At 45.3% G+C, this 12,409-nt stretch overlaps 1 protein-coding gene and 1 long non-coding RNA gene across 13 annotated transcripts in view; both read left to right on the top strand.

The window, feature by feature from the left end:
• ADGRV1 (adhesion G protein-coupled receptor V1) overlaps positions 1 to 12,409 on the top strand; it is a 457,213-nt gene that overhangs the window by 366,143 nt on the left and 78,661 nt on the right. The gene's annotated exons all lie outside the window — the stretch shown is intronic.
• On the top strand, positions 54 to 10,356 carry LOC128342780 (uncharacterized). Its single transcript, XR_008315169.1, has 3 exons — positions 54 to 192; positions 8,031 to 8,122; positions 10,221 to 10,356. It is a non-coding gene; the product is annotated as an uncharacterized LOC128342780 (long non-coding RNA).

Here is a 12,409-nt window from a genome sequence, read left to right on the forward strand (position 1 = left end):
ACTGGAGCTGCTGCCAACCATCACAAGGAGGAATCTGCTTTGAGTGCCTGCAAGGGCAAGCACATAAGCTGTGTTCATGTAGAAAAACCAAATTCACAGCATGCAGGGATCTCTGTGTGTTTAGTGGAATGCATGAATTGACCTTCTTTTTCCACCTTCTGCTGAATATGCAGGTCATGGTGGGGCCAGCAGGTGTGATCCCATTCTCCCTCTGTGTCAAGTGACTACAATTTTGATGCATGAACAGGGAACTGTTACTCAATCACTGAGGAATTTTTAAATGAAAATTAGAAAGTGTAGACGAAACTTTGTGATGTCATTCCCAACCTGCCTGGAAGTGACATCACAAAGTTCCATCCAATAAGAACCCTTGGTTATTTTGTAGCCAAGGTTACCACATCACATTTCCCAGGTGGGAAAAACATGCATGATGACCATGCTTGTCAGGAGCAAAAATTAACTATGGAGCCATTCGCATGACCTACTGGGAGGGCGGGGGTGAAGCTTTCCATATCATGCTTTCTCCCCAGATGATTGACTGTTGCTTGGTGGGAGCACAAAGCATGCTCCCATATGATCAGCCCTATTCTGTGCAGCACAGAGCAGGGCGGATTGATCTGAGACCGGGACTCATTGTCCCGACCTCTGTGGATCCCACGATGCACCATTCGGTACATATGATGCATCGTGGCATCCCCCCAAGAGACAGTCACTCTAAATGCCTGTTTCTGTGTGCGGCTGGGCTGGAAGCAGCTTGTGCTCGGATACGAGCAGGTAGCTGGGGATAAGGGAGCACTTGCTCCCTTAACCTTGGTTAACAGCCGGGCTTAAAAGCCGTGCAAGGCAGTGCTGGCTCACCGGGATTGGGCCTGATCTCAGCAGTTCTCACGCTCAGCCTAACCCAGACTGGGCGTCCCTAGCCTTGGTTAGGCTGTGCATGAGAACAGCCTCTTTTTCTCAATAAGCACATTTAAGAGACTGATTCCTGGGAAGCAGTGATTTAGGAGCAGTGATGCTTCTAGGGCAGTATCATCTGGACAGATGGATGATGTCCACATAGTGCTTCTGAAAGAATGTTTGTGTCTGGGAAGACTTTGATTGTGATTGTGAGCTGAACAGAATGGCTAAGAGGTGATTAATCTGCATTAGTTGATCTTTAGCACCCATAAAAGTTGTGCGAATAAAAGGTAGCTCCCTATTTATTCTGTGGGAGTTGCACAGCAACAAATGTCTATACTAGTCGCATTAGTGTTTTCTTTGTACTGCAGTGTTGATGAAACAAACAATGTGCCATAGTTTCAGAGCCGGCAGCCACAACAGTCTTTCTTCTCTTTCTCCTCCTCCTCCCCCCAGAGAACAAACGAGCTAACATCTGAGCCAATGGTAACCTCAAGCATTTGTATTAATGTTTGCTCAGTAACAGTGTGCAGCACAAACAGCCAATAGGAAGGTTTTGTTCTGCTGCCTTTACATATAGTTCAGTGTGTATCTGCAATTTCCTGTTCATCAGCTGGGAAAGCCAGATGTTGTTCTTTTGATAAGAGGCGCTTAGGTTTAAGTTCTCTGCTCCGGTCTTTCAAATTGATATTTCAGACTGTTTGCAATTGAACAGACTGGTACTGTGCCTATTACAATGTACTCTGAGATACTGACTTGGTGCTGTATGCCACATATACTAAAATTAAATAGATGTGAACTGTTATACACACACACACACACATCACAATACCACAGTTTACCAAGACCACAGTCTTAGTAAAGACTGATACAAAAACCAGATAATCCTTCTAACGCATCTGTTACACTTTGTGGACTTCCCCACATCAAATTATGGTCAGCAAAGGATGCCACAGATAGAAAATAGTATATGTGCAAAGAACATGCAGTTTTCTAAAGCAGTCACCACTCATCGACTGGGAGCAGAATCAGGTCAGAGATCCGCCATGCAGCATGAGAGACAATGTATAACTCACACAGTAAAAGGAAACATAGAACCTATACATGAACTAGAGATGTGACTGTGCTGACCAGGAAGAGAGTGCATGTGTACACACACACACACACACACACACACACACACACACACACAGAGTTTAGGACAGACTCTTTGACATGGTCTCTGTGGTTTACACAGTTGGGCTTTGTGCCTGCACAGAGACCACTCTGCAAACTTTCCAAACTTCGGCAGGAGCCCTGCCCCCTCTGATGATATATGCTAGTGCGAGTTTTCCCTCCTTCAGTCTTTCTTCATTCGCTGACAGATCAACTTCAGTTGGGAACGCTCTGTGCCTCTTTTTAAAAAAATGTTCTGGTAAAAACTAATCTGTCTACTTTCCTTTCACTATCCCTCCACTTGGACTAAATTTAGTCCAAATCAGTTAGGCAGTTCACAATTTAGCACACTTGCACCTCAAACCTTCAGGCATCTGCCATCTTGAATGAGGGAGGATGATATTATCACAAACTATTCTGTTTAGGTGTCCCTGTGTATCCCTATAGCTGTAGCAAATTTGACTCAAATTGGTTAGACAATTCACAAGTTGTGCCTCAAAATGTTCATGCATTGACCATCTTGAATTAGGGTGGATTACATCATCACAAACTACGTGGTTGAAGTGTCCCTATGTGTCACTCACTAGAACAGTACAAAATTTGGTTCACATTCGTTAGGTGGTCCACTTGTGCCTCAAATTCAAAGGATTCTGAATGCAAGGAAGAAGGGGCTCATTCTAAACTGGTGTCTCTAGTTTCTTTCCCTAATGACCTCCTGGTTGACCCTAAGCCCGACTCACCTTCAGAAGATTATAAATTGTATTTTGATTATATCTCCAGAATGGCTTCCTCCTTTGGCATCAAGCTGGTGCAACAGAATAAAAGCAACGTAGACCCACTCTTTGGCCTCATTAACGTGGATGCACACTCACTGGTTTCCCTGCCTATAAATGCTGCACTGTTGGAGATTGTGAAATCATGCTGAAAAACACCTTCATCCCTCCCACAACCAACCAAGAGGTTGGAGAACTTAGAGGTTGAATCCATACAGAAGAAGAAGAAACTGAGTAGTTCTTCCAAAAGCAGCCCACCCCCCAATTCAATGGTGGTTCAAAAATCACAGTCCAAAAATAGGATGCGGGTGGCATCATCATCATCAGTGGACCATGAAGGCTGGAAACTGGATAGCTTTGGAGGATGGTTATATTCTGTCTCAGCACTCCATATTAAAATAGCCAATTACCAGGCGTTCAACGCCAGATATAACAATTTCCTCTGGGAGAAGTTGGCTCCATTCCTGGACCACCATCTTAAGGAAAAAAGAGAACTGGCCAAAGTCTTCCTGAGAGAGGTGGTGCACCTGGCTAAGCAAGAATTATATTCTGCATGATATTCAGCAGTGTGTGCCTCCAAGGTGATGGCAACCTCCATCACAATCAGGAGATACGCCTGGCTCCACTCCTCCAGACTCACACATGAGGCCCACTCATTCATTGAAGACCTACCTTTCAATGGGGATGTGCTGTTTGGGGAAAAGACAGATGATACTTTGCAAAAGGTGGAGAAATTGCAAAATATGGCAAGGTCTATGGCCAACAGGCCCAACAGATGGCCGCACAACCAATCTTCAAGATTCCAATTATAATATTATGATAATTCCTTTTGAGGCCAGAAGTACCCCAATTATGGCAAAATGCAGGTGTACACCCAGGGGTGTAACTATAATAGGGCAAGGGGAGACAGCTGTCTGGGGGCCCCCTGACTTGGGGGCCCCCCCTGAGGCAAGTCACATGACTGACTCCCCCAGCCGCGCACCCGCCCGGGCTTCCTTCAGTAGTATTCATCCTCTGAAACTGATGTGAGTGTTAAGACCTGGAGCTACCAGAACAGCATGTCTTTCTCTAGTACCATTAAATGACTTGCATCGTCCACAATTTACAAAATCTTAAAAAAAAATTGTAACATGATGTTCTATTGTGACACATAGGAGATTTATATATATAACTATGCTTTTTGTTACCACTATTCAGCCTCATTTAAGAGTTCTTTACTTCATGAGCTGAGCTTCGGGGGGGGGGCATTTTAAAATCTTGTCTCTGGGCCCGCTCCAACCTTGCTACGCCCCTGCGTACACTATCCAAAAGATGGTGTACACCACAAACACAAACAGTCTTCTTCCTTCTCCAAGAAACAATGACTGCAACATCCTGACCCATATCAGGACCATCTGTCACCATATTTACAGGCATGGGAACAAATTACTGTGAGTTCATGGGTCCTCACTATCATAAGAGGCTATGCATCCTGTCACCACCACACCTACCCCAGTTCTGAGAGGAGGTCACCTCTCTCCTGGAGAAATATGCCATAGAGAGAGTATGATATACAGTAGGGAGAGGTTTCTACTCCTCATATTTTTCAATACCCAAACATGACAGGGGCCTACAGCTCATTCTAGACCTTAGGGAGAATGAACCATTCACTTACAAACTATTTTGAATGATTACAGTTGAGATTATTCTCACTCTTATTTGAAGAGGGATGTGGTTTGCCTCTTTAGACCTAAAGGATGCATATTACCATCTGATCATACAACCTCACCATCGAAATTCCTACGTTTCAAGATCAGGATAGAAACTTAGTTCAAATCACTTCCATTTGGCCTAGCTTCTGCCTCCAGGATATTCACCTGCTGGTGACCTTCCTCCAACAGAAGGGCATACAGATTTTACCATTTCTAGACGACTGGCTAATAGTTGGAAGTACCCCAGGAATCACTGCTGTGGCCATTCAAACTACCATAGATCTACTGGACTGCCTAGGTCTTCAAATCAACTACACAAAGTCGCAACTCACCCTCACAAGATGCATAGAATTCACAGGCCTGTTTCATTCCAGATATGCCAAGATCTACTTACTGCAAAGAAGAATCCAAGTCCAAGAAGAATCCAAGTCCAAGAATCCATAAGCCAACTAGCCATGAGGGTGGTGGTAGGAGGGCATCGCACAGCCAGAACAATCCAGCAGCTACTAGGGTTCATGGCCTCCATAGTGCGTTGTACCTCACACACGCCTGCAGTTCTGATTTCTCCAGCATTGGTTTTTGTGCAACTTCAGCTTTCCTCACCATCTGAATATAGGAACCCCATTCCATTCTCCAACACCCAAACATATCTTAACAACAGATGCATCAGAAATGGGATGGGCTGTCCATACAAACAACCTCTATCTCAAGGGCCAGTGGAGCACATTCGAATCTCATCACCACATAAACTATCTAAAGCTGTTAGTGATCTTCAAAGCCCTAAATGGTTTCCTGCCTATACTGTGAAACTTGGTGGTGACCATTCAAATGGACAACACCTTATGTAAACAGACAAAGAGGCACCAGGCTCTACATCTCTGCTACTCTTGGCAATGGACATGTGGCACTGCATAGCCCATCAAATTACTCCTATAGCAGTGCACCTCCAAGGCACCTCCAACAGAGAAGCAGATGCCCTGAGCAGGTAACAGACAAACTTGCACGAATGGCAGCGGACAGCTCAGTACTAGACTCTTTCACATATGGGGCACTTCAGATGTGGATCTGTTTTCCTCAACCCAAAATTGTCGGTGCCACCTGTTCTGCTCAAGAGCAGGATGGAGACAGAACTCTCTAGGGAATGTATTATTCTCCCTCAGTTTGGGAGGCCTATTCACCAACCTATCCCCACCAATCCCACGGATTCCAAAGGTCCTCCTCAAGATACAAATGAAACCTGATTGCATTGTAGTGACACCATGATGGCCACAAAGACCATGGTTTTCTTGACTACTTCAAATGTCGGCTGGCTGCCACATACATCTGCCTCCACATACTCACCTTCTCTCTCAGGCCTAGGGGAGACTTCTTCATATAGACATACACAAACTACACCTCACCTCATAGAGGATACAGACTCATTTCTGCACGAGCTTCCATGGGTCCTCACGGCCACCAGAAAACCTGCAATGTTGGCATCATATGATTACAAATGGAAATGCTTCTTAGGATTTATAGGCTCAAAGGGCATCAACATAATGACTTTGACCTCCAAGGATATATGCTTTTAACTGTTGTACTTCAAGCAGTCAGGACTGAAGACATCCTCCTTGAGATTGCACATGGTGGCCATAGTGGTTCACGCCCCCAGGCATAGACCCTCATGGTTTCAGAACCCTACAATCAAACAGTTTATGAAGGGACTAACACAACTCTATCCCGATGACCCAGTCATGGCATCAGCGTGGGATCTCTCTCTGGATCTTTGGGATAAAGAATGGTGAAGGCTATCCAACCTTGCTAAGAGACCTCTGCCCTCAGGCAGCACATTCAGCTAGGGCTATGGTCACTTCAGTCGCATTCCGACAGATCAGAACCCTTTGATATAATATGTAAGGTTATGTCTTGGTCCTCACTGCACTCCTTTATGTAGCACATTGGCCTTGATATATGGATACGCAGAGATACTACCTTTGGCACAGCAGTCCTACTATCACTCTTTGCATGATCACCCACCTCCAGGTAATAAAAGTATACAAAGTATAGCTTGGCATGCACCCAGTCGTAGATAGCACAGAGACCACATCAAAGAACAACAGGTTGCTCATCTGTACCATCTTCTAGTGGCCAACTGTGCTCTTACACACCCTCTCATCCTCCCCTCTGTAGTTCACCATCTCAGCAGACCCAGGACTGAAGGAGGAAAAGCCAGAGCATGCACATATCATTGGAGGCAGTGGGACTCCTGTCAAAATCCTGAGAGAAATAAAATCTTAGAAAGTTCCCGGCGTGGTCTCTGTGCAGGCGCAGAGCCCAATCATGTAAGAGCAAAGATGACCACTAGAAGAACTAAAGTTACAGATAAGCACCCTGTGGATCTGTGGAAAGGAAACACATAAAGGACATGAGAAGTAATTAGCATTACTATTATGTGCTGCCACAGTGCATGAGTTATCTCATTCTCTCTCTTTACTAATAGCACTACCAACAGCTAAATGAATATTTACCGCTAAAATGTCTAGAGGGCACAATACGTCCCCCACTTCAGCCAACATCTGAATCAGTGTGCTTGGAAGAAGATAAAGGTGCCAGGGCACTCATTCTCTGTAGAAGAATTTTGGGGATATCACACATCTCCCTTCTCCCATCATTCAAGAAGAGTAGCCATATTTAGTATGTTGTAGCAAAGCAGAGAGCTCCAATCACCATATTTCAAATAGTGACAGAATACCAGAAATAGATGTCACATCTCTTCCACTTTACACTGCTTCTCCAGGCTCCCACAAAATAACTCCAACTGGAAATACAATTAGATCCTGCACCACCAACACTCTCTTTGCATAGTAAGTTCTGGTTTACAACTGAATTTCTTCTGCTTCTTTTGCTGTGCATAAGTAGCAATTGATGTTCTTCCAAAGATGTTTGGCATGTAGGTTAGAGATGGTGCAATATATGTTCATTAAAGCTAGGGTAATGCCAAAGGGTATATGCTGGCAGCTCTCCATGGTGGTACCAAATAGGATGTAAACACGTTAAATGCCATGCACCTTTATGTGCATGTTCCTGTGCCTTTCGGTATGTACTCACTGGACGGCAATTAAGCATAGTTTACCAAAAAAACAAACTGGGGTGGGGTGGGAGTGTGGAGGGACAGAAGGGAAAACTCATGAGGCTGAGTCAGCATTTTCTGACAACCAACCACATATTTATTTAAAAATGTACCAATTAATTGTTCCAATAAGTTCTTACATGCAGTCTGTGGTGCAAAATGCATAACAGTGATCTAAATTAAGAAGTTAAACAGTTTAAAATCCGGGCACTGATGTTTCATCCTACAACAAAAGAAGGCAAGTATTGCAAGAAATATTTACAATGGCCTCTATTCCATGGGCTTCCAGTGGCAAAGAAGGAATGATCATTTGGTAGAATCTCTCTTGATGGAAGCTGTCTTGTAGCTTCCTTCTTATTAATATTCCTTCTCTTTATATAAACTAAACTATTCTTTCACCTTCAGTAGTTTCCTGCTCTGATTCTTGCAATCAGGAATAAATTCAGGTTGAACATAGAACATGGTCACATAAACAGATGAATGAAAAAGAAGGCCTGGTGAGTCATGATTAGCCTCTAATCTTACATTTGAAGGTACACAGAAATAGGGATGCCATGTATGAAATCTGGAAAGAAAGAAAACCAGTCATTCTGGTTGGCCTTGATGAAATGAACAAAACTTGTATTAGAAAAGCAGATCTGGGATATCTGCAGATTCTAATCCATTACAGTAGTGTTTGCTCAAGATACATTCCTGGTAGATTATTATGATGATGATGATTATACCATCCTTGAGTTGTCATTGAGTTCTGCACAAACTGGGGCTTATCGAAATCAGGGAATATGTCAGTGGGCTGCAGCTGGTCATAGAATGTAGGTCAGGTAAGAATCATTCTTACACACAGAAGTGTTAAAATATGAGTATATCCTGAGTTGCGCAGATCATATTTCCCACATTTCACATTTCATACAACCATTTCACTCAAGGTTAATCTGTAGGAAAAAATGGTTCTGCTTGAGATGAACCATCACTGGTGCACTGGAAAGATTTAAACTGGGAGCAGGGACATAATGGGCTTTGTGGTAGCCCAGGGACAGACTGCCACTTGTCCATGCTTCCCATGTCCCCTGCATCTCCAGAAGTGGGGATGCATGGCCCCTCACCCACTCCCAGCTGGCACTTCATATGACAGTGGTGTGCTTTCTTCCTCTCCCTCGGGGCTACGCTTTGCGCTCCCAGCCAGCGAGCACTTCATTTGCTGGGTGGGTGCAGGAGGCGGGCAAGGGGGTATGCTGGGAATGAGGCTTTGTGGTGGCCCTGGCAGCCCAGAGACATTTGTCCCCTCTTGTTCACTTGTGGCTATGCCACTGATTAGAAGCCAAATCTTAGAGCTTGTTAATTTTATCAAATGTATTCTACATCCTTTGGAATTCATTTGTCTTGGTGAATGTGTGGAATTAATGCTGAACTGTGCAGTACTATTGTGTCTAATTATGTTGGGTGTAATATTTATAATGCTGTTGTTTATATCACTACCTCCTGTTACATTACATCAAACATCATACTTTGATTATTTATTTTGAAAAGAAGTATGTCAGGTAGACGCAGTAATACACCATGGTCACTGTTATGTACAGATTGTAATATCCTGAAATGTAGCTAACTTCCATTAAGTATTATCCTTTATTAAGTTTGCAGCTGCCAGAGTGTGAGCTCTGTGACTGTTTTTCATATGCATTGGCCCAAGTAATCTGACCCTATGTATGTGAGTTTGTTTAGAAATAAGCCCCATGGTATTGAACACCTAACCATGGTGTTCAACAGTTCTTACTGCCTGGTAAATATGGACAGGGCTGCAATCTTAAGCAGACAGTTCAATCTATTTTCTGCATGCAAAAATGCACACATGTACACACAGCTCTGCACATGCAGGAAAGGGACTGGTTGGGAGGATAGAATCCTGCACACAGTAGAGTACATGCAGGAGGGGGAAGGAAGAATGTGGTAGTGGACTGAATCACTCTCTTAGACTGTTCTACACACTTCCCCCCAGTTTTAATAGGTATTTTGTGATCTATTAATCTTGGCAGACTACAAACCAGCCCTGCTGCTGGGTTACAGATAAATTATCTCTGACTTGGTAGCACACCTGTTTAGGGGCTGCATGTTGAAAATCAGGTTCAAGGGGAGTGGGGCAAACTCTCCATGGGGGACTATTTTACTCTGTGGGTCCCCTATTGGGACCAATCATCTCCAGGAGAGTTTCCATAGTAACCAATGTGATGTCACCTCTTGTTAGGGATGTGCATTAGGGATGTGATTCGAACTGTGATTCGCCTATCTCCGGCACCATTAGAAGGGAGGAGGGCAGGCCCATACCTGGTCCTCCACCATGCGCTACCACGTCCTGTTTTGGCGGCACCCCCCCCCCCCAGCTGTCATGCACGGGCAGTGTTTTCCCCAGCTGCACTTGCATGCGTGGCAGCCATCTGTGTGCAGCCATCAGCTGGGAGGGAGTGCTGCCAAAACAGGAAGTGGCAGCGAACGGCGGAGGAGCAGGTATGGACCTGCTTTCCTCCCTCATAAAGGTGCCAGGCATGTGCTGTGAATCACTGTCCAAATCGCAATTTGTCACGTCCTTACCTCTCATTGTAGCCCAACAGAGGCAGCTGAGAAGATGTGGCAGTCTGTGTGAAGGTGACTCCAAGCAATAAATCTTGACAAAAGTCTTTTGCAGTTTCAAATAACAGAAAGAATATGTGCATTTATCTATGTAGATTATTAAATAAATAAATACATAATCTGCTTTTGTCTAATTTGGTCCCCCATAAAGCATGACGCTTAGTTCACCTAGATCAGTGGTTCCCAATCTGGGTTCCTCCAGATGTTGCTGAACTACAGTTCCCAGCATCCCCAGCCACAATAAATTGTAGCTGGGGATGATGAGAGTTGTAGTTAAGCAACATCTGAACATAAGAACAGCCCTGCTGGATCAGGCACAAGGCCCATCTAGTTCAGCATCCTGTTTCATGCAGTGGCCCACCAGATGCCTCTGGGGAGCCCACAGGCAAGAGGTCTGTGCATGCCCTCTCTCCTGCTGTTGCCCCCCTGCAACTGGTATTGAGAGGTATCGTCCCTCTGAGGCGGGAGGTGGCCCACAGCCACCAGACTAGTAGACATTGAGAGACCTGTCCACCATGAATTTGTCTAAGCCCCTTTAAAACCATCCAAGCTGGTGGCCATCACCACATCTCATGGCAAGGAATGCCATAGATTAATATGTGCTGTGTGAAAAAGTACTTCCTCTTGTCAACAGAGGCGTAACTATAGGGGGGCAGGGGGGGCATGTGCCCCGGGCGCCATCTTTTCTGGTCACGTGGGGGGGGCGCCATGACCAATTAAAAATTTTTTTTTATTTTTTTGTTAATACAAATGTTTCCTGCTCAGTGCAGCAGTGCTGCAGCAGTCAAGGGTGCGCGTCGGTGCCCCCTTCCCCACGAGCCGTCCCTTCCACGCCGCCTGCGCCCCCCCACATTGCTTTGCTGGCGCCTGGCAGCCAGTCAGTGGCCTGGCTTGGCGGCGGCGGGCGCTTGTGAGGAAAAACCTAAGCATAATGTAGTATGTTGGGGGGTGGGTGGGGCGCCACAGTGGGGGGGCGCCATTTCAGTGCTTGCCCCGGGCGCCGTTTTCCCTAGTTACGCCTCTGCTTGTCAATCTTAAATTTCCCAACCTTCAGTTTCATGGGGTGATCCCTAGTTCTAGTGTTGTGAGAAAGGAAGACAGATTTATCTCTGTCCGCCCTCTCTACTCCATGCATAATTTTATACACCTCGATCATTTTATTTATTTATTTATTTATTTTTACATTTCTATACCGCCTTTCGTTAAAAGAAAACCCCAAGGTGGTTTACAAAAATTAAAACATACAATAAAAAGCAGTAAAAACATCAAGCTAAAAACAAGCATAAAAACAAGACAACAGAAAAAACACACAAAAGCAGCAGTAAAAAACGATTATGTAAAAGCCTGGGTAAAAAGCCAAGTCTTTAAAAGCTTTCTAAAAGCTGTGATGGAGTCCGAGGAACGAATGGCCACTGGGAGAGCATTCCAGAGTCTGGGGGCAGCAACAGAGAAGGCCCTGTCCCGAGTGCACGACAGCCGGCCCTCCCTCATTGTCGGCACCCGGGGCAGGGCCCCCTCAGATGTCCTCGTCAAGCGGGCAGCAACCCTTGGGAGCAGGCGGTCCCTCAAATATGTCTCCCCTTAGTCGCCTCTTTTCCAAAGTAGAGAGCCCCAGATACTGTAGCCTTGCCTCATAAGAAAGCTCCTTCAGGCCCCTGATCATCTTGGTTACCCTCTTCTGCACCTTTTCCAGGTCTACAATATCCTGGAGGAACCCAGGATGGAAACCACTGACCTAGATGGTCGGGCTGGCCCTGATGAGATCACAATAGTCAGTTTCTCTTCTTCAGGCAGGCAGCATCAATAAGGGAGCACATTCATTAGCCTTTTTCTCTTTCATTGAGAGGGACACAATCTCTCTCTCTCACACACACAGACATGTACGTGGGCATGACTGCTCTCTTATTAAGATGGGCAGCAGCAGTGTCTGGGCCAGGGACAGTGGCTGACATCCTGACTACTGAAGCACACGTGTAAAGAGGAACTGCGGGAACACAACTGGAGCTTGCACAAAACTCCCCTACCCTGCCCCAGTTACTCTAAGCACAAGCTGTTACGCAAGCAGGCAAAATTCCCAGCTCTACCTGCACTGTGGAAGCCATCTGTAAGAGAGGAAGCACATCTCTGACCCTCAGCAACATGCTTCTCTTCTTCCAGACTGT

The sequence above is a fragment of the Hemicordylus capensis genome, chromosome 2 (assembly GCF_027244095.1).
Source record: "Hemicordylus capensis ecotype Gifberg chromosome 2, rHemCap1.1.pri, whole genome shotgun sequence".
Classification (NCBI taxonomy): Eukaryota; Metazoa; Chordata; class Lepidosauria; order Squamata; family Cordylidae; genus Hemicordylus; species Hemicordylus capensis.